The 19,241-nt window shown below is 46.9% G+C and overlaps 9 non-coding genes across 9 annotated transcripts; all 9 read right to left on the bottom strand.

Annotated features, from left to right (window-relative positions):
• Positions 1-16: 16 nt before the first annotated feature.
• Positions 17-89, bottom strand: Trnak-cuu (transfer RNA lysine (anticodon CUU)). The gene has a single exon. It is a non-coding gene; the product is annotated as a tRNA-Lys (tRNA).
• Positions 90-242: 153 nt separating this feature from the next.
• On the bottom strand, positions 243-315 carry Trnak-cuu (transfer RNA lysine (anticodon CUU)). Its single transcript has one exon. It is a non-coding gene; the product is annotated as a tRNA-Lys (tRNA).
• A 10,073-nt stretch (positions 316-10,388) lies between these two features.
• Positions 10,389-10,461, bottom strand: Trnak-cuu (transfer RNA lysine (anticodon CUU)). Its single transcript has one exon. It is a non-coding gene; the product is annotated as a tRNA-Lys (tRNA).
• A 153-nt stretch (positions 10,462-10,614) lies between these two features.
• On the bottom strand, positions 10,615-10,687 carry Trnak-cuu (transfer RNA lysine (anticodon CUU)). The gene has a single exon. It is a non-coding gene; the product is annotated as a tRNA-Lys (tRNA).
• Positions 10,688-10,844: 157 nt separating this feature from the next.
• Positions 10,845-10,917, bottom strand: Trnak-cuu (transfer RNA lysine (anticodon CUU)). Its single transcript has one exon. It is a non-coding gene; the product is annotated as a tRNA-Lys (tRNA).
• Positions 10,918-11,068: 151 nt separating this feature from the next.
• Positions 11,069-11,141, bottom strand: Trnak-cuu (transfer RNA lysine (anticodon CUU)). The gene has a single exon. It is a non-coding gene; the product is annotated as a tRNA-Lys (tRNA).
• Positions 11,142-16,234: 5,093 nt separating this feature from the next.
• Trnak-cuu (transfer RNA lysine (anticodon CUU)) lies at positions 16,235-16,307 on the bottom strand. The gene has a single exon. It is a non-coding gene; the product is annotated as a tRNA-Lys (tRNA).
• Positions 16,308-16,462: 155 nt separating this feature from the next.
• Positions 16,463-16,535, bottom strand: Trnak-cuu (transfer RNA lysine (anticodon CUU)). The gene has a single exon. It is a non-coding gene; the product is annotated as a tRNA-Lys (tRNA).
• A 156-nt stretch (positions 16,536-16,691) lies between these two features.
• Positions 16,692-16,764, bottom strand: Trnar-ccu (transfer RNA arginine (anticodon CCU)). The gene has a single exon. It is a non-coding gene; the product is annotated as a tRNA-Arg (tRNA).
• Between the last annotated feature and the right edge of the window lie 2,477 nt (positions 16,765-19,241).

Genomic DNA, 19,241 nt, shown 5'->3' with positions numbered 1-19,241 from the left:
AGGTTGCAAAACAATCCGCCCAACGTGGGGCTCGAAGCCACGACCCTGAGATTAAGAGTCTCATGCTCTACCGACTGAGCTAGCCGGGCTCGCGCTCCCTCCGATCGTACATATATTTTTATGATCACGCTAGCTGCGCAACGGTAACTTTTTTTCTTTTCGCGGAACTAAAATACCAAAGTATCGTTTCATACAATTTAACCCTTATGACTGGAGGACGATTACGAGGTTGCAAAACAATCCGCCCAACGTGGGGCTCGAACCCACGACCCTGAGATTAAGAGTCTCATGCTTTACCGACTGAGCTAGCCGGGTTTTTTTTAGAACCTTTATTCAAATAGAAAGCACGTACATAGATAAAAACCGCTTTGGTCTGCTTGACCAGTGTGATAGACTAAAATTTCTTCATTTTTGCCAAGTCATCAAGTACCGAAAGCCAATCTGGAGGCTCGGCTAAAGAGCTATATACCTCGCGCATGTAGGTTACGTTCTCTATAAAGTTTTCCCTGGTTGACTTTATTTTGGGGTCGGCGTGCCTAACTGCCATTCTTGTGACCCAAAGGCTATGAAGGCCCAGATCATAATCATGTCATAAGGAACGTTATTTTCATTATGTACTGAAAGGCATCGAATTCCATATGGTGTTATCGGTAACTCTTTCTTCAGGGTTCGTTGCAACACATCCCAGAAAAATACTGGATCCCAACAATCAATAAACGTGTGCTCGATGGTTTCGGGTTTCTTACACAAGAGGCAGTTGGTCGTCCAAGGTACAAATATTCCTTTCTCATCTAGCCATGTTTTTACCGGGAGTGTGTTTGTGTGTAATTTGAAAAAGAACGCTTTAACAGCTCCTCTAACAGTCATTCTTCTAACTCTCTTTAAAACATCCTGCCCTGGGCCTCCATTGTGTAGGGATCTGTATAATGGGACTGGCATCATCACATCAATTAAATCTTTATACAGCTTCTTTCTCGGTACAAGGCTTAGGTACTCGAAAGAGAAGCGTGTTTTAAGTATCCTAAATGTCGCCACTACTTCTCTGAAGTAACCTTTTACGCCACAATCAAATGTAGTCGCACTAGACAACAAATGCAGGCAATACAATTTTCAAGCGCATTTGCATCATTTCTCTCAAAAACGGGTCTCTCTGGTCCCGCATGAACATAAAACGCGACACAATCTGCCGGATGAACAGATGCGAAAGGCCCAGGCCTCCGTCTTTCACTGAGCGAAATAGATTAGTTCGGCTAACTCTCTCCCAACTGGAGCCCCAAATGAACACCGCAAATATTCGGTGCAGTTTTTGCACATGGACGCGTGACATTGATAAAAATTGCAACACATACCACACTTTGGCAATCAAAAACACATTGCACGCACTGGCCCGAGCAAACATCGATAATTCACGGCCTTGCCATCCTCCAACTTTCTCCTTCACCCTTGGCGTCAGGCCATCCCAGTAATCTGTTGTTTGGTTATAATGCTCAAGAGGAACGCCTAAATACGTAGACGGACTTCTTGTCCACGTAAGGCTCGCAAATTTTTCTGGTTTAACGTCCCATGTTCCGTGCCAGAAACCGATACTTTTCTCCCAGTTTATCGCGCAGCCTGTCTGTTTACAAAAATCTTTGGTGACGCTAATGGCTTCTTCTATGCTTTTGCGGTCAGTGCAAAAAACACCTACGTCATCAGCGTAGGCAAGGATTTTCACGTGATGCGTCTGAAGCCTGAAACCATGTACCTTTTCGTTATTAATAAAACTAAGGCAGAAGGGTTCAAGGTAAAGAGCGAAGAGCAGTGATGACAACGCACATCCTTGTTTTATAGATGACCGGACGTCAATATTCTGGGTGACGTTCTCGTTAACTACAATGCGCACAGTACAATCACTATAAGCCATCTTTAAACCTTCTGATAACACTTTGCCAACATTGGCATGCTGAAACACAGAAAAAAGGACATCGTGTGTGACACGGTCAAAAGCCTTAGCGAGATCGAGTTGTAACATTGCAACTCGTCTTGATATAGCATCACAGCATTCGAGAACACTGCTGGCTACATGCACATTTGTACATATCGAACGCCCTTTTATTCCACATGTATGGTGCGGTCCAACGAGAAGCATCATAACGCTTTGCAGACGTTTAGCCAAAATTTTTGTGTAGATTTTATAGTCAACATTTGTAAGAGTTATTGGGCGATAGGCCCCTACTGATAAAAGTTTCGCAGGATCATCCGTTTTAGGTAATAAAACCATATGAGCAGCGCGAAAGGAAGGCGGTAACAATTTTTCCTCATAAGCGTTTTGAATTACCTTATGCAAAATGGGGCTGATTTCCTCGATGAACATTTTGTAAAAAGCTGCGCCTATTCCATCTGGTCCGGGTATTTTTCCTGGAGCCAATTCTTTAATGGCACTTCTCACTTCATCTATACTTATTGGCTTTTCTAATCGCGTCTTAACTTGTTCATCAAGCCTGGGTATTAAGTTGATAACATCGGTTCTTAGCCCTGTTTTCCCGCCCTTGTTATTCGCAAATAATTCGCTGTAATGCTCAACAAATGCTTGCTCAATTTTACTCCTGTCTGATGTCACTTCGTTGCAATAGAGGATCTGTCGTATTTCATTTTGAGCCGCATATTTTCTTTCATCGGACATCGCTCGCTTGTTGGGCGTTTCACCAAGCCACATCTTCTCAGCTCGCGCCCGTATCACTGCGGCCCTGTACTTTTCCGTTGCAATTAGTTCTAGTTTGTTTTTTACTTCACGAATTTCTTTTATGTACATGTCGGGATTGCTGCTTTCCATGCACATAAGAAAATCGAGTTGGCACTGGAGTTCCTTTTCATTACTCTTTTGCATTGGACAATTAATGCTTCCCCTTTCAATCGCAATCATCTTGACTGCGGTCTTAAAGTTTTCCCACTCAGCTGCCCAACCATGTGATACCGTGGATGCCATTTGTTCAATTCTTCTTGTTACACACTCCATAAATTTTTCGTCATGTAAAAGTTTCACATTGAATTTCCATAAAGCCCAATTAAAACGGCTTTTTCTCAAGTTGGTTCCTTGTGTAGCCATTACAAGGCTATGGTCGCTAAATGACACATGTTTCACTTCATAGTGGTTACAATCTCTGGCAAGGTCGACTCTAACATATATCCTATCCAGCCTAGTGCTTCCGCGCTGATAATGGGTGTAGGTAGGGCGGCTTCCTCTTAACAATAAATATCCAAGATCCTCTAAATAATATTCCTGAAGCAGTGAAACAAGCAACCGTGAACTTTTATCTCCTACAGGGTTGTTTTTGGCTCGATCTTCAGCGCAACACACACAATTAAAGTCGCCAAACATTATTAAACATTTTTCGCATTTCAAAAATTTTTCTAACTCTTCAAACAACACAACGCGCTCATAGTCGGTGTTTGGTGCGTATATACAGATAACACGCCATTCCCTTGCACAATACGAAAAGTCAAGAACAAGCAATCGTCCCGCCTCCGACGCAACAACTTTTTCGCCTTCGATGCCTATGTTATTCCTTATGTAAACTGCACAACCACTGGATGTGCCTACTGCGTGGCTAACACAAACATTAAAATGCCTTCGAAAAGTTTCCACCATGCGATCCGTCTGCTCCTCACTTTCAATCTTTGTTTCTTGCACGGCTAATATGTATAAGTTATTTTCCAGAAAAAGTCGGTTAAGTTGATTTTGTCGTTTCTTGGTCGCCAATCCTCGAACATTTACAGTGGCAACACATAAGGCAAGACCGAGCCTTTCGTCTTTAAGTTGCGAAGAGCTGATGGATCGCGCAGTGTTTACCTCAGGGAGCAAGGGTGCATTAGAGCCTTCACTGAGTTGCGGCCGTGGTTGGTCGGGATGAACTCGCTGTCTGTTGCCTGCCTCGTCAACCGAAGTTCGGTGACTGGACGGGACAGCATCGTCCATGCGTTGTCGCTTTGGCGGTCCCATGTTGCTTACTTAGCAAGGGGTAGCGAGACCCCGCCTTTATTCCGGCGGTTTCTCCAGCGGGCGTCTACCAGAAAGAATGTTCGGTTTCGGCTTCAACGACGTTCATCGCGTCAAAGCCGTTTTCATTGGCGGCCCCCCGTCATCTGCATCATCGAGATGGTCTGGTTCACCAATACTGTCGCTGTGCATACGCTTTGTCGACGCCTCTACAACGCCACCCATCGTTTCACACTGCACTGTCGACGTTTCATTTGGCGGTGTATCCTGAGGTTCACTCGACGGTTTCCTCTGCGGTAAACAATTTTCGGCCATTTTGTTGTGCACGTCTTCACTATTTGGTCCTGTCGCATTTTATTCCAGCTCTTTCCTGTCACTAGTTGTTGACTCACGTTGATGTATCCCTGCCGGGGGCGTTTCCACCGCTTTTTGTTTCACTGTCACCTTCGCTGCTACTTCTTCAGCTTCAGCCTCGTCCATGATGTTGTCTGATACGTCAGCGTCCTTTCTGGGGCCCGTTATGTTCGCGTACGTGGGTACGCACTGGGTTTCGTCATGGCCGAACCGGCGGCACCGTGAACATCGGGGGATTCGGCAGTCGCGGCGGATATGCCCTTTTCCTTGGCACCGCAAGCAGAGTGGCGCCTTGCCTGGAATAACTACGAGGGCAGGCTCACCGGCGACACGTACTTGATAAGGGATGTCTTCAATTGTGACTCCGGCCTTCAGCCTGAGGTTCAGCACGCGCGTTGTAGTATCCTTTTCCGAAATTCCGAGGACACGCCAGCGCTCCTTTGTCGCTTCCATCACCTCGCCGAATGGCTCGGAAGCCATACGAATGTCGTCGTTCGTCACATTAGGAAGGACCCAGTGGATTTTCACTCGGACATCTTGGTTATTCGGGTCGACTACCAGACACTTTCTGCATTTCACAGTAATATTCCCAGTCGTCAACAACTTCTTCATACTTTCATGACTCTTGAACGTAGCAGCCCACACATGATTCATTTGAAATGCTCCTAAGGCATCAACCTCAGGCAGCAATTCCAAACGACCAAGGGCATCCCGGTAGTCTTCAACCCTGTACGGCCTTGCTCGTGGGTCACCGTTCAAAAAAAAGCGTTTTCAAAACAATCCGACCTTTTGGCAGATGAGGCAGCAACACTTGGTAGTCCTGGTTGTCTTCAATGCCGTCCCTGTTTCCGCGGCTAAGCTGGGCCGCTGGATTCCACTTCCGGCCACTGAAGTGAATGGTCGTGTTTTCATGGGCTCTAACGGAGCGGCTCTTGCGGCAATGACTCGCCGCGGAAACAGGTTTTTGCAACGGAAGAACAGGAAAAGGACTACGAGATGATTCTGCCAAGCTTGCCAACAGGAAAATTTGTCGAAAACACCGTGTTTCTGCACGCCGACATTCGGGCCCGCCCCTACCGAGTGGAAGATTTCCGCGATGCGTTGGCGAGTCTGACGTTGCTCCCTGAGGTTGTTGCCTTGGGGGCGTATCGGATGAGCCACGTGTGGGCTGTTACTTTCAAGAACGAGCAGGCTGTCAAAAAAGTGATTGACGTGGGTGAGCTGAAGGTCAAAGACTGCAAGTGCGTCGTCATTGACCCTGCCAACCAAGACGTGCGAATGAAAGTCCATTGGCTTCTTCATAACGTACCTGACGAAGACGTCAGGCGTGCTTTTGCAGCATACGGACAAGTAACGGACATCAGCAGGGAGCGTTGGCGGGTGCATGGCGTGACTGATAAAGGTTCGACAACGCGGCTTCTAACGCTCAGGCTGCAGGCGGGACTCAAGCGGGATGAATTGCCTCATCAAGTAAGTGTAGCCGGCGAGCAGGCGCTAGTCGTTGTGGCTGGGAGACCGCCACTGTGCCTTCGCTGCCGTGGCAAGGGCCATATTCGGCGAGAATGTCGAGTTCCACGGTGCAATATCTGCCGCAAGTTCGGCCATGACGACAAGGAGTGCACGCCGACATATGCGAACGTCACCAGTGTCGATGCCAGCGAAGATCCAGCTTAGCATCTAATGGATGAGGCTGACGCAGAAGACGCAACTAACGCCGCAGGTGACCCACTTGTGGCAGCGCCAGGGTCTTCCGTGGTCAGTAAAGAGGACGCTGAAGGGAAAGTCGTCTCCGCCTCCCAGGTAGCGGCGCAAGAAAAAACTAACGACAAGGCAACCACTTCGGGGGTCGTACACCATACGCCCAACGAAGATGCGGCACCTGGGCTCGAGCCAGAGGAGAGCATAGCAGATGCTGATAACGCCACTAGCACCCAGGCAGGCAAGCGACCACGCGACCAGACTAACGATGGTGAAAAAACCATAGACGGTAAAGTTTGTGGTGAAGAGCCACCTTCAAAATCATCGGGGACTCGGAGGCCCTCTTTCAAGCCGCGGCCGTCCATACTGGACGACCCGCGCTCGGTGGCCAAGCCGCCCTAGTAGTGCTGTGATTCACGTGCGCGGTTATGGTGACATTATGGCAACGGAGAATGGAAAAGCGCGGTTGAAATCCATGGACGGTAGAGATTGGGAGCATGGGACTGGATCCTCTAACGAGAATTGTAAGTGATGGGTCGCTCTTGTTATGTACACTTCACTCGCTCGCGGTTTTCGAGCCATGCGGTTCATCGGCTCCTTTTAAGCAAGTAAAAAATGGCTAACAAACTGCAGAACCCTATACGTGTTGCAACACTTAACGTGAGAGGATTAGCATCAAGAAGGCGGCAATGTCAGCTGAGTCGCCTGCTTCTTGAAAGCGATGTTGATATTGCCGCTATACAAGAGACCAAAGTTGAGACAGAAGAGCAGACGGACCGCATGGTTTCAATTTTCCGCCCTCGTTACAATGTCTGCGTGTCCCACGCCGTGGGTAGGTCCGGCGGATGCCTACTTCTTTTGAGGAAGTCTTTAGGCATGCAAGAAGAAAGTGTACATGTTGATGACACGGGGAGGCTGATCGTCTGCGATTTTTTATTTTGTAACGCAAGCTGGCGAGTGATTTGTGTTTATGCTCCCAATATTGAGAAGGATCGGAAAATATTTTTTGAAAGTGTTGGTGCGTTTCTTTGCTGTGACAAAATAATTATCTTCCTTCGGGATTTTAATTGCGTATGTGCTCCTGAAGATAGGGCGAGACAGCAGCCTTTACGTGATTACAGTGCTATGGTTTTAAACTATACAGTTAATGAACACGAATTAGAAGATATCGGTAACGTCTTGTCTAATTTCACGACGTATACGCATTACCAACGTAGCAGTCACGCCAGGCTCGACAGAGCCTACGTAACAGCCAACCTAGTTCCACTGTGCTGTGACTACGCTGTGAAACACGTCTCATTCAGTGATCACAGCTTGGTCACGTTCACAATAGGTACAAAAGTGAAGGAAAGATTTAACTGGGAATTGTGGAAGTTCAACGATAAACTTCTAGACGATAAACTGTTCGTTGAAGCGGCAGAAAGATATTTAGATGAAGTTCTTGAAAATACGTCTGCTCGCATTATTCATATTTGGGAGCGTTTCAAGGAAACGATAAAAATCATTGCAATAGAAAAAGCAACTGAGAGGCGACATGATGAAAAGAAGAAAGATAAAGAACTGCAAAGACAGTTAGACTTTTTGTTGTGTTAAGAGTGTGTACAGCCTGGTTTCCGCAGCAAAGATATTAAAGATGTGAGAGGAAAGTTAGAGCGCTTAGACGCCGAGAAGTATCGAGGTGCTATAATAAGGGCACGCGCTGAAAGACTCTGGTGCGGCGAAATGCCTACTAAGCGTGCGCTGGCCGACGAGAAAAGATATGCTATGCAAAATGAAATTAAATTGATAAGGTATCAAAACGTTGTGACCAGCGACAAGGCAGAAATTGAACGAGCATTCGTTGAGCATTTCCGCGAGCTGATAGGATGCACTAAACGAGTTGGAAAAGGATTTAAAAATCACTTTTTACCCCTCATGGCTAAAGTAGATGATGACAGAAAAGCAACATTAGAAACACCGATCTCTGTAGCAGAAATAGAACACGCAATAGATGAGATGAGTCTTGGGAAGTCACCTGGACCTGATGGATTAAGCTCGACATTCTACAAAGCTTTCAAAAGTCAAGTTGCAATAATTTTGTACCATGTTTTTTCCGAAGCATACAACGAAAAACATTTGCCTGTATCCTTTTGTCGGTCGCATGTTGTATTAATTCCAAAGACGAACGACGCAACGAAACAGTTGTCAGTTGAATCATACAGACCAATTACCTTAGCAAACGTCGATTATAAAATGTTCATGAAGATATTGGCAAAGCGACTGCAAAGTGTTATGAAAGATTTGGTTGGACCACATCAAACTTGTGGCATAAGAGGTCGAACTATAACTACAAACATTCATGTTGCTAGAAGTGTCCTAGAGTGTCGCGACGTTTTTGACAGGAAAGTAGCAATGCTGCAAATAGATTTAGAAAAAGCATTTGATCGTGTCACACATGACGTTCTTTTTAGTATTCTTGAATATGTGAACGTTGGCTGTGTTATTTTTGAAGGCATCAAAATTGCTTATACGGGTTCTTCTACCAGGGTAGTCATCAACAAAAACCTCACTGAAAGCATTAATGTAAGTTCTGGCATCAAACAAGGATGCCCGGCAAGTAGCCTATTATTTTCCATTTATTTAGAGAGTCTTTGCCGGAAGATACTCAGCAATAAAAATGTGCATGGTTTTCGATTGATGCATGCGGAAGTTAAAGTGCTTGCTTACGCCGATGATATTGCTCTGTTTTGCGAAGACAAGCGAAGCGTTCCGGAAGCACTTCATGACGTAACTTCCTTTTGTGAGTGCACCGGTAGTAGTGTTATCTGGAGCAAAAGTTTAGGATTTTGGCACGGAAGTTGGGAAACCACACCATCTGTGTATGAAAAGGTGTAGTGGACGGTAATCCCTGGCCAGTACCTCGGCGTGCCACTCCACCATTACCGAGAAAATGAGGAATACTGGAAGGGTGAAACGGAAAAACTACGTGCTAAAACCACAAAATGGGGTGGGCACAAATTTTCTATATTTACAAGTGCAACAGTCTGTAACCTTTTCCTTGTTGCGAAAGTGTGGTATGTGCTTCAAGCTTTGTCAATGTCACGTCTTTCTGTTCAAAAGCTGCACCGAGTGCTTGCTGTTTTTGTTTGGGGCTCGGGATGGGAAAGAACGAGTCGCACGAACTTGTTTCGTTCAGTGCGAAGTGGAGGCCTCGGGCTGGCGCATTTGTTCTTGCGACAGATCGTGGCAAGATTCATATATCTACAAGATCAGAGCGATTCTTTTCTTCGAGAAATGTTGCAAATACGGCTACAAATTCACATGCCCGGTTTTATCGTTTCATCGTACGCAGGGGGACAAGTTAGACTTTGGGGCTACATGCGTAAAGTTGTTGCAGCATTTAATATATTGATAGTACTCTTTTCATTGGACTATCTACATGATGTCACAAGAAAACGGTTGTACAAAGATCTTGTCGACACAATGTTGCCTGTACCACTGTACCGCTCTGTGTATGGCCTCGGACCAGGAAATGATGTCTTAAAGAGAGTGAAACGCATGCCGGTACGACCATCTGTAAAAACGTTCTTCTTCAAACTGCATAGTGGCACACTCTCTACGAAACCTTGGTTACACGAAAAGGGTATATATGTCGCAGGGTCAGTAAATTGCTACATCTGCAGAAAACCAGAGACAATTGAGCACATGTTCCTGGACTGCAGTGATGCAGTTTTTCTCTGGGACATCCTTCAAAGGACCTTGCAGAAAGACCTGCCAGTTACACCCTATGGCATCCGCTTTTTGCCAGTCGTAAACGTAGGGGGTGTGCCCTATGATATGTTCATGGCATTGGTTCTCCATAGTGTGTACAGGACGCGGATGGACGTGATGAACGAGGATGTAAATACGAGACCGGTGCGGGAATACTTCATTGAAAGCATTCAATATCTCAGAGACCTGTATCAAGTGCAAACCGAGAAACCTGATTGGTATTGCTTCCTAGACAAACTTGTTGCTATAAAATGTTTTTAGCCCCATTGTGCTGGCAGACAGTCTGTCAGCATTTTTAGCATCTGTGTAGCGATTGTTCTTGCTTTTGTATTTGTCCAAACCAGGCAATAAAGAAAAAAAAACTAAGCTGGGCCGCTAGCACCGCCCCGCCCCGTTGGAGCACATGAAAAACACGTCCATACGCTTTCGCGGCGGAATCCACTGAGCTAGCCGGGCTCGCGCTCCCTCCAATCGTACATACATTATTCTGATCACGCTAGCTGCGCGACGGTAATTTTTTTTCTTTTCGCGGAACAAAATATACAAAAGAATCGTTTCATACAATTTAACCCTTATGACTGGAGGACGATTACGAGGTTGCAAAACAATCCGCCCAACGTGGGGCTCGAACCCACGACCCTGAGATTAAGAGTCTCATGCTCTACCGACTGAGCTAGCCGGGCTCGCGCTCCCTCCGATCGTACATACATTTTTATGATCACGCTAGCTGCGCGACGGTAATTTTTTTTCTTTTCGCGGAACAAAAATACAAAAGAATCGTTTCATACAATTTAACCCTTATGACTGGAGGACGATTACGAGGTTGCAAAACAATCCGCCCAACGTGGGGCTCGAACCCACGACCCTGAGATTAAGAGTCTCATGCTCTACCGACTGAGCTAGCCGGGCTCGCGCTTTCTCCGCTCGTACATACATTTTTATGATTACGCTAGCTGCGCGACGGTAAAATTTTTTTTTCTTTTCGCGGAACAAAATATACAAAAGAACCGTTTCATACAATTTAACCCTTATGACTGGAGGACGATTACGAGGTTGCAAAACAATCCGCCCAACGTGGGGCTCGAACCCACGACCCTGAGATTAAGAGTCTCATGCTCTACCGACTGAGCTAGCCGGGCTCTGCCTTCGTTCGCTCCTACACAGATTTACATGACCACGTTAGCGGCGCAACAGTAAAACATTTTTTTTCGCGGATCTAAAATACAAAAGAATTGCTTCAACAATGCCACCCTTATCAGTGCAAAACAATTATGAAGTAGCAAAAGCATCCGCCCAACGTGGGGCTCGAACCCACGACCCTGAGATTAAGAGTCTCATGCTCTACCGACTGAGCTAGCCGGGCTTTTTTTTTTTCTTTATTGCCTGCTTTGACACTAATACAAATGCATACATACAGTGCACCGACATCACGTCAGGCGGGATGGTCATATTAAAATTTCTTGAGGCACACCAGCTCATCAAGAATGCTAACCCAGTCTGCGGGTTCACTCTGTGCACGATACACTTCTCGTATAAAAGAAACACTTTCAATGAAGTTCTCTCGCGTAGAGCGTACATTGGCGTCAGCATGACGAACAGCCATTCTCGTCTTCCACAAACTGTGGAGGCCCAGGACCATGAACATATCAAAAGGTATTCCTTGATCACTTTCAACTGGCAGGAATCGAATTCCATACGGGGTTATGGATGTTCTTTTTTGAGAGTGCGCTGCAAGACATCCCAATGAAATACTGCGTCCTGACAATCAATGAAGGCATGTTCACTTGTTTCGGGCTTTCTACACAGCAAGCAGTTCGTTGTCCACGGTACGAATATTCCTTTCTGTTCAAGCCATACTTTTAAGGGGAGGGTGTTTGTGTGTAGCTGGAAAAAAAATGTTTTCGCAGCAGGTCTTACAGACATCCTTTTGACTCGTTTCAGCACATCTTTTCCTGGGCCTCCACAGTGAACAATCCTATACAGTGGGGTAGGTAGCATGCTGTCAACCAAATCGACGTACAGTTTTTTTTTCTCACTGAGCACAAGTACTCCAGCGAAAACCGTGCACAGAGTATTGGAAAAGACGCAACTACTTCACGATAATAACCAGTCGCTCTTCTACTGATAACACTGGATGTAGTTAAAACAAATTCCGGCAGTTCTGTTGCCATTCTCGCCTGAATGACAGTGCGGAGAAAAGCATTTCGTTCATCGCGCAGGAAAAAGAACCGCGACACAATCTGTCTGATGAACAAGTGTGAGAGCCCAAGGCCTCCACTGCGAACACTGCGAAAAAGGTTTGTACGGCTGGTTCGCTCCCAAGTGGAATTCCATATAAAGGTAGCAAACACCCGGTGCACTTTTTGAACATTGACGCGAGACATGAACATTACTTGCAGTATATACCAGACTTTGGCAATCAAAAAAACATTGCAAGCTGAGGCACGCGCAAACACTGATAATCCCCGGCCTTGCCATCCCTTTATCTTTTCTTTCATCGATTATGTTTGTCCGCTCCATAACTGCGTCGAGTCTTGATAGTGCTCAAGGGACACACCTAGATAAGGTGCAGGCACTGTAGTCCATTGCATTCCGGCGAAATTAGTGGGCATCGCGTCCCAATTTCCATGCCATATGCCAACACTTTTTTCGAAATTTATCTGGGCACCCGTGTACTTGCAGAAAGATCTTGCCAGGCGGACAGCCTCGATCACGCTTTCCTTGTCTTCACAAAAGACGGCGACGTCATCTGCATAGGCTAGCATTTTAACTTCAGCGGCGTGCAGCCTAAAACCACGTATGTTTATATCATGGATGACTGCCACACAAAAAGGTTCGAGGTATACGGCAAAAAGCAGTGGAGACAAAGGACGGCCTTGTCGTACAGACGAGCGGACTGGCACCTTCGAACTAAGGCATTTATTAATTACAATCTGCGTTGAACACTCTTCATAAGCCATTTTAACGCCCTCTAAAATGATGTTCCCAACATTACAGTACTGCAATATAGAGAAAAGCACCTCATGTGACACCCGGTCGAAGGCCTTCGCAAGGTCGAGCTGCAACATCGCCACCCGACCCCCAATGTCATCACAACATTCTAGCACCTTCCTTGCAATGTGAGTGTTGATGAAAATTGTACGGCCTTTAATGCCACACGTCTGGTGTGGCCCCACAAGCTCCTTAATCACGCTTTGGAATCGTCCAGCTAGTACTTTCATAAAGATTTTGTAATCTGTGTTGGTCAGACTTATCGGTCTACTAAAAGAAGCTTTTCCCGGTCATCGGTTTTTGGAATCAACACTACGTGTGACATGCGGAATGAGGGCGGCACTTTTTTAACTTCATATGCTTCTGAGAGTAGTCTGTGCAAAATACAGGAAAACTCGCGACTGAATGATTTGTAAAACTTGGCGCCTAGGCCGTCTGGCCCTGGCGACTTTCCTGACGGCAACTCATCTATCGCCCTTTCAATCTCGGGTACACTTATTGGCATTTCAAGGCTTTCTCTAACGCCGTCTTCCAACCTTGGCATTTCGCTCATGAATTCGCTGTCAAAGCCTAGTCCAGAGCGTGCCCCATTGCCCAACAATTCCTGATAATGCTCAACGAAGGCTCTCTCGATTAAAACAGCTTCTGACGTCACCTCGTTTTGAAAACGTATCTGTTTAATCTCATTTCTTGACGCATGCCGCTTTTCGTCGCTCATTGCCAGTTTGTTTGGCATCTCACCCATCCATAACCGTTCGCTCCGAGCACGTATAACTGCAGCATTGTATCGCTCTGCGTCAATAACTTCCAGCTCATGTCTTACTTTACATTTTCCGCAACCTGATCATGAACCGTATTTTGTACGCTCAAAAGAAATCCTACCTGTCTTTGCAGCTCTCTTTGTTTCTGCAGTTCTTCATGCTGGCGGCTGCTTCCTCTTTCGATCGCAATGAACTTAACTTGGACCTTAAATTCTTCCCATGCAGCCATAAAATTGTCATGCTTGTTTGTCATCAAGTCTAATATCTTTTCCTTTACTCTGCGCACAAATGGCTCATCATCAAGCAGCTTTTCGTTGAATTTCCACGTGTTCCAGTTGAATCGTGTTCTTTTAACTTTTGCCCCCATCACGAAGCTCACTAAGCTATGATCCGTGAACGATAGCGGTGTGACATTATAGCTGTTACAAAGGGGGATCAAATCTAGTGAAACATACACTCTGTCCAGCCTTGCTCGGCTGTTTCCTTGATGGTGTGTGTACTGCGGAATCGTACCGTCAGTGAAAATTTGAACGACATCTTCTAGGTTGTGGTCGTCAATTAGGGAGCTCAAATAGAGAGCGCTTTTCTCACGAACACGTTCCCCTCTGTTTCGATCTTGCGCAGTACACACACAATTAAAATCACCAAGAAATATGATGTAGCGGTCACACTTTAGGTACTGCTCTATATACTCAAAATACAACGCTCGGTCACTCACAATGTTCGCCGCATAAACGCATATGAGCCGCCACGACGCTCCAGAAAAAGAAAAATCGACAATGAGCATGCCGCCAGTTTGACATACAGTTACACGTTCTTCAATAATGCCAGCACTCTTCCGTATAAGCAGAGCGCACCCGCCTGATGTACGTACCATTAGCATGACATACGCACACATTGTAATGCGCCGTGAAAGGCGTCACCATGCGATCGGTCTGCTCTTGAGTTTCGACCTTAGTTTATTGTAAAGCGACAACATAGAGTTCCTTCTCCATACACAAGCGACTCAGTTGATACTGCCTCCATCGCGCTCCGAGGCCACGAACATTTAAAGTGGCCACTCTCAATGCTGTCTCTAATTTCACCGCCATTAGTCTGTATAAGCAGGCTGATCGCCAAGGTGCCGCTAGAGAACAAACCATTCCAACACTTTGTAAAAAACTTTCCAAAAACAAATGCTCAACGAAAAGCCGCTCTAACCACACGCGTACCTTTACGGTGTACGCGTAGGCTAATTCTGAAGTGGCACCCATCTCTTGACGTCGCTAGTCCGGGCGCCCCAGTAGGCGCCGGGTCCTAGGTAGGCGGTTCTGCCGCCGTCCGTCTGTCCGGCGGGATGTTCGGTTTCGGGCGAATGGACGCCCGACGACTCGCCTGGGTTTTCTGCGGCGGTTCGTCTTTGGTCTCGTTGTCAAATCCCTCCTCTTGGCCGCTCGTTACGTCCCTTGCTCTCTTCGTAGCCGCACTGCTTGCACTCGTGTCTGCGACGTCCATCATTGCAGTTGCTGGCCCGTGCTCTGCTGTACTCGCCCCGGCAGTGGCGAGTTCTATGGCCGTTTCTTCTTTGCCTTTTCCGTCACTTGTCTGCACTGCATGCAGCTTTCTGTTCAGTAGTTACTACAGTTACCACCTTCGAGGCTAGGGAAGCCTGCTCAGTGGGCGTTGCAAATGTGTCGGCCGACAGAACTTGCGCACGGAAAGATTCATCCACGTCTGCTTCATCCTATTAACAGGTCAGCCACGTCCTCCCGAAGCGCCGGTCCCGTTACGGACGCGTAGGTCTTAATACACTCCGTCTCATCATGGCCGTAGCGCCGGCAAACGGCACATCTCGGGACGCGACAGTCACGTCGAACATGACCGGTGTTTTGGCATTTCAGGCAAAGTGGTGCTCTGCCTGGTACAACAACTAAGGCCTGCTCACCAGCGACACGAAGTTGATGAGGTAGGTCTTCCACGGTCATACCCGTCTTCAAAACCAACGACACCGCACGCGTTGAGGATGCTTTATCTTGCGCTCCGTGGACACGCCATTTCTCCCGGAAGACGTCCGTGACCTTACCGTACGGTGAAAGGGCGGTGCGTATGTCCTCGTCCGTCACGTTGTGTAACATCCAATGCAGCTTCAGCCGCACGGCCTGGTTTGCTGGATCAACCACGATGCACCGATGTTCATTCACTTTTACTTCCTTGGCGCTTGCAAGCCTTTTGACACCTGCATCGCTCTTGAAAGTCACTGCCCAAACGTGGCTCATTTGATACGCCCCTAGGGCGATAACATCCGGCAGTAGGCCTAAGCTAGCCAGTGCGTCGCGGAAGTGCTCCACCCGATACGGCCTGGCACGCACATCAGCATGTAAAAACAATGTATTTAAAACAATCCGACCTGTAGGCAGTTGAGGCAGCAAAACTTGATACTCCGGGTCTTCTGAGCCAAAATTCCTGATACCACGGCCCTGCTGGGCCGCTGAAGCGGCTCCTATGGAGCTCATGCTCGACACGTCCGCTCGCTAGCGCGACAGAAAGCCGAGTCTCACTGAGCTAGCCGGGCTCGCGCTCCCTCTGATCGTACACACATTATTCTGATCACGCTAGCTGCGCGACGGTAATTTTTTTTCTTTTCGCGAAACAAAATATACAAAAGAATCGTGTCATACAATTTAACCTTATGACTGGAGGACGATTACGAGGTTGCAAAACAATCCGCCCAACGTGGGGCTCGAACCCACGACCCTGAGATTAAGAGTCTCATGCTCTACCGACTGAGCTAGCCGGGCTCGCGCTTTCTCCGCTCGTACATACATTTTTATGATTACGCTAGCTGCGCGACGGTAAAATTTTTTTCTTTTCGCGGAACAAAATATACAAAAGAACCGTTTCATACAATTTAACCCTTATGACTGGAGGACGATTACGAGGTTGCAAAACAATCCGCCCAACGTGGGGCTCGAACCCACGACCCTGAGATTAAGAGTCTCATGCTCTACCGACTGAGCTAGCCGGGCTCGCGCTCCCTGCGATCGTACATACATTTTTATGATTACGCTAGCTGCGCGACGGTAAATTTTTTTTTCTTTTCGCGGAACAAAATATACAAAAGAACCGTTTCATACAATTTAACCCTTATGACTGGAGGACGATTACGAGGTTGCAAAACAATCCGCCCAACGTGGGTCTTGAACCCACGACCCTGAGATTAGGAGTCTCACGCTCTACCGACTGAACTATCCGGGCTTTTTATTTTTTTTCTTTATTGCCGTCTTCGACGTACAAACTCATAGGTTACAAAGGATAAAACGTGCCAGCCACACTTTGGCTAGCACAGCACTAAAATCTTTTCAGTGACACCAGTTCATCCAGTACAGACATCCATTGTGGTGGATCAGGCAGTACTTTGTACGCGTCTCTCACATAAACAACACTCTCAATGAAGTGTTCTCGCACCGGTTTCACAACGATGTCTGCATGTTCAAATTGCATGCGAGTTTTCCACATCGCGTGGAGGCCCAGGACCATAATGAGGTCATACGGTACTTCCTCTGAGGTATCTATTGGCAAGAAGCGTATTCCATACGGGTCCAGAGGTAACTGCTTCTTCAGCGTTCTCTGCAGAACGTCCCAGTGAAAGATCGGGTTCCAGCAATCTAGGAAAACATGTTCTATTGTTTCTGGTTTTTTACATAAAAAGCAGTCGGTTGTCCAGGGGATGAAAATACCCTTGCTATGAAGCCAGGTCTTAACGGGAAGTGTATTTGTATGTAATTTGAAAAAGAAAGACTTAGTTGATGGCCGTACTGGCATTTTCTTGACTCTTTTTAGAACGTCCTGTCCGGGGCCTCCACGGTGTGGTGAACGGTACAAAGGTACAGGTAGCATCGTGTCCACGAGATCTCTGTACAATTTTTTTTTGTAACGGTGGACAGATACTGTAGCGAAAAACGCACATTCAACATCCTATACGCCAGCACCACTACACGCAGGTACCCAGTCACGGTTCCCGGCATGTTCTGAGCCGACGAAACAACAAATCCCGGAAGAAGTCTACCCAGCCGTACTTGAATTAGTGTTCGAAGAAAGAGATCATTTTGATCCCGCAAAAACACAAAGCGTGACACAATTTGTCGCAACAACAAGGGAACCAGACCAAGGCCACCTTTCTTGACCGGGAAAAACATATTTGTTCGGCTCGTCCTCTCCCAGGTCCAAATGAAAGTGGTGAAAATTCGGTGAATTTTTTGTACGCTTACCCGCGCAGCACACAACACATTCATAACATACCATATCTTGGAAACTAAAAAAAGGTTGCAAACAGTGGCTCTAGAAAACATTGACAATTGCTTGTCCTCTCCAACCGTCAGCCTTTTCCTTTGCTGTCGAAACTTGGTCGAGCCAGTACGGTTCGGGCTCACGGTAACTTCCGAGAGGCACCCCCAGGTACTGTGTAGGTAACCTTGACCAATTAAATCGAGAAAATGTCTCCGGCTTGTCTTCCCAACTGCCATGCCAGAAGCCATAACATTTATCCCAGTTTATCTGGGCTCCAGTTGAATTGCAAAACTTTTCGACTACAGCAGTTGCCTCTATAATGCTCGCTTTATCTGTGCAGAAAATCGCGATGTCGTCGGCATACGCCAATATTTTAACATGTGCTGCCTGTAGTCGATAGCCTGCTATGCGTTCGTTGTTTTTAATGGCCAAACAGAGTGGCTCGAGGTAAGCAGCAAACAGAAGGGGCGAAAGCGGGCATCCTTGACGCACCGACGAGAGCACACGAAAGCTATCGGTGAGCTCCCCATTAACAATAATTCGCGTTGAGCAGTTCTTATTGTACGCCATCGTGACACCTTCCGTTATCACACTGCCAACATTCGTATGTTCGAGTATGTATAGTAGAGCCTTGTGCGAGACGAGGTCGAAGGCTTTTGCCAAATCGATCTGCATCATCGCGACGTAATCGCCAATCGCATCGCAACACTCTAGCACACTTCGAGCCACGTGTACATTTGTTGTAATACTGCGGCCTTTAATGCCACAAGTCTGGTGCGGCCCTACCAACGTTTTGATGACACTTTGCAGTCGTTTTGCTAAAACTTTCGTGAATATTTTATAGTCAACGTTGGCTAGAGTTATCGGGCGATATGAGCCAGGCAACAGGCGTTTCTTTTCATCATCACTCTTCGGGATTAGTACGACATGCGATGTTCTGAAAGACAAGGGCAAGCTTTTTCGGTCGTACGCTTCGCTAATAACTAGTTGGAGGAGATGAGCCAGCGTAGACTTAAAAGTTTTATAGAAAGCGGCCCCTAAGCCATCAGGCCCAGGTGCTTTACCGGGGGCCAACTCGTCTATTGCGCACTCTATCTCGCCTAGGGTAATGGGATGTTCAAGCCGTGTCTTAACTTCTTCATCTAGCCTTGGCATCAATGAAAGGAATTCCATCTGGTAGCCATCTTTAGGTTCACTTGGATGACTCAAGAAGGCTTTGAAGTGATCGGCGATCCCTTGCTTGATGTCGTTTTGGTCGGACGTGATGTCATTGCCTTTAGCTACCTGGCGGATTTCCTTCCGACACGCGTACCTTTTCTCGTCTGAGAGGGCTCGTTTTGTTGGCGCTTCTCCCGCCCACAGCTTCTCAGACCTTGATCGCACAACGGCCGCTTTGTACTTCTCGGAGTCTATCCTTTCGAGTTCAGTTTTTACTTCCTTTATTT

Source organism: Dermacentor silvarum, chromosome 2, assembly GCF_013339745.2.
Source record: "Dermacentor silvarum isolate Dsil-2018 chromosome 2, BIME_Dsil_1.4, whole genome shotgun sequence".
Taxonomy (NCBI): Eukaryota; Metazoa; Arthropoda; class Arachnida; order Ixodida; family Ixodidae; genus Dermacentor; species Dermacentor silvarum.
Note: the sequence above shows the minus strand (reverse complement) of the source record. Positions and strands in the feature narration are given on the sequence as shown.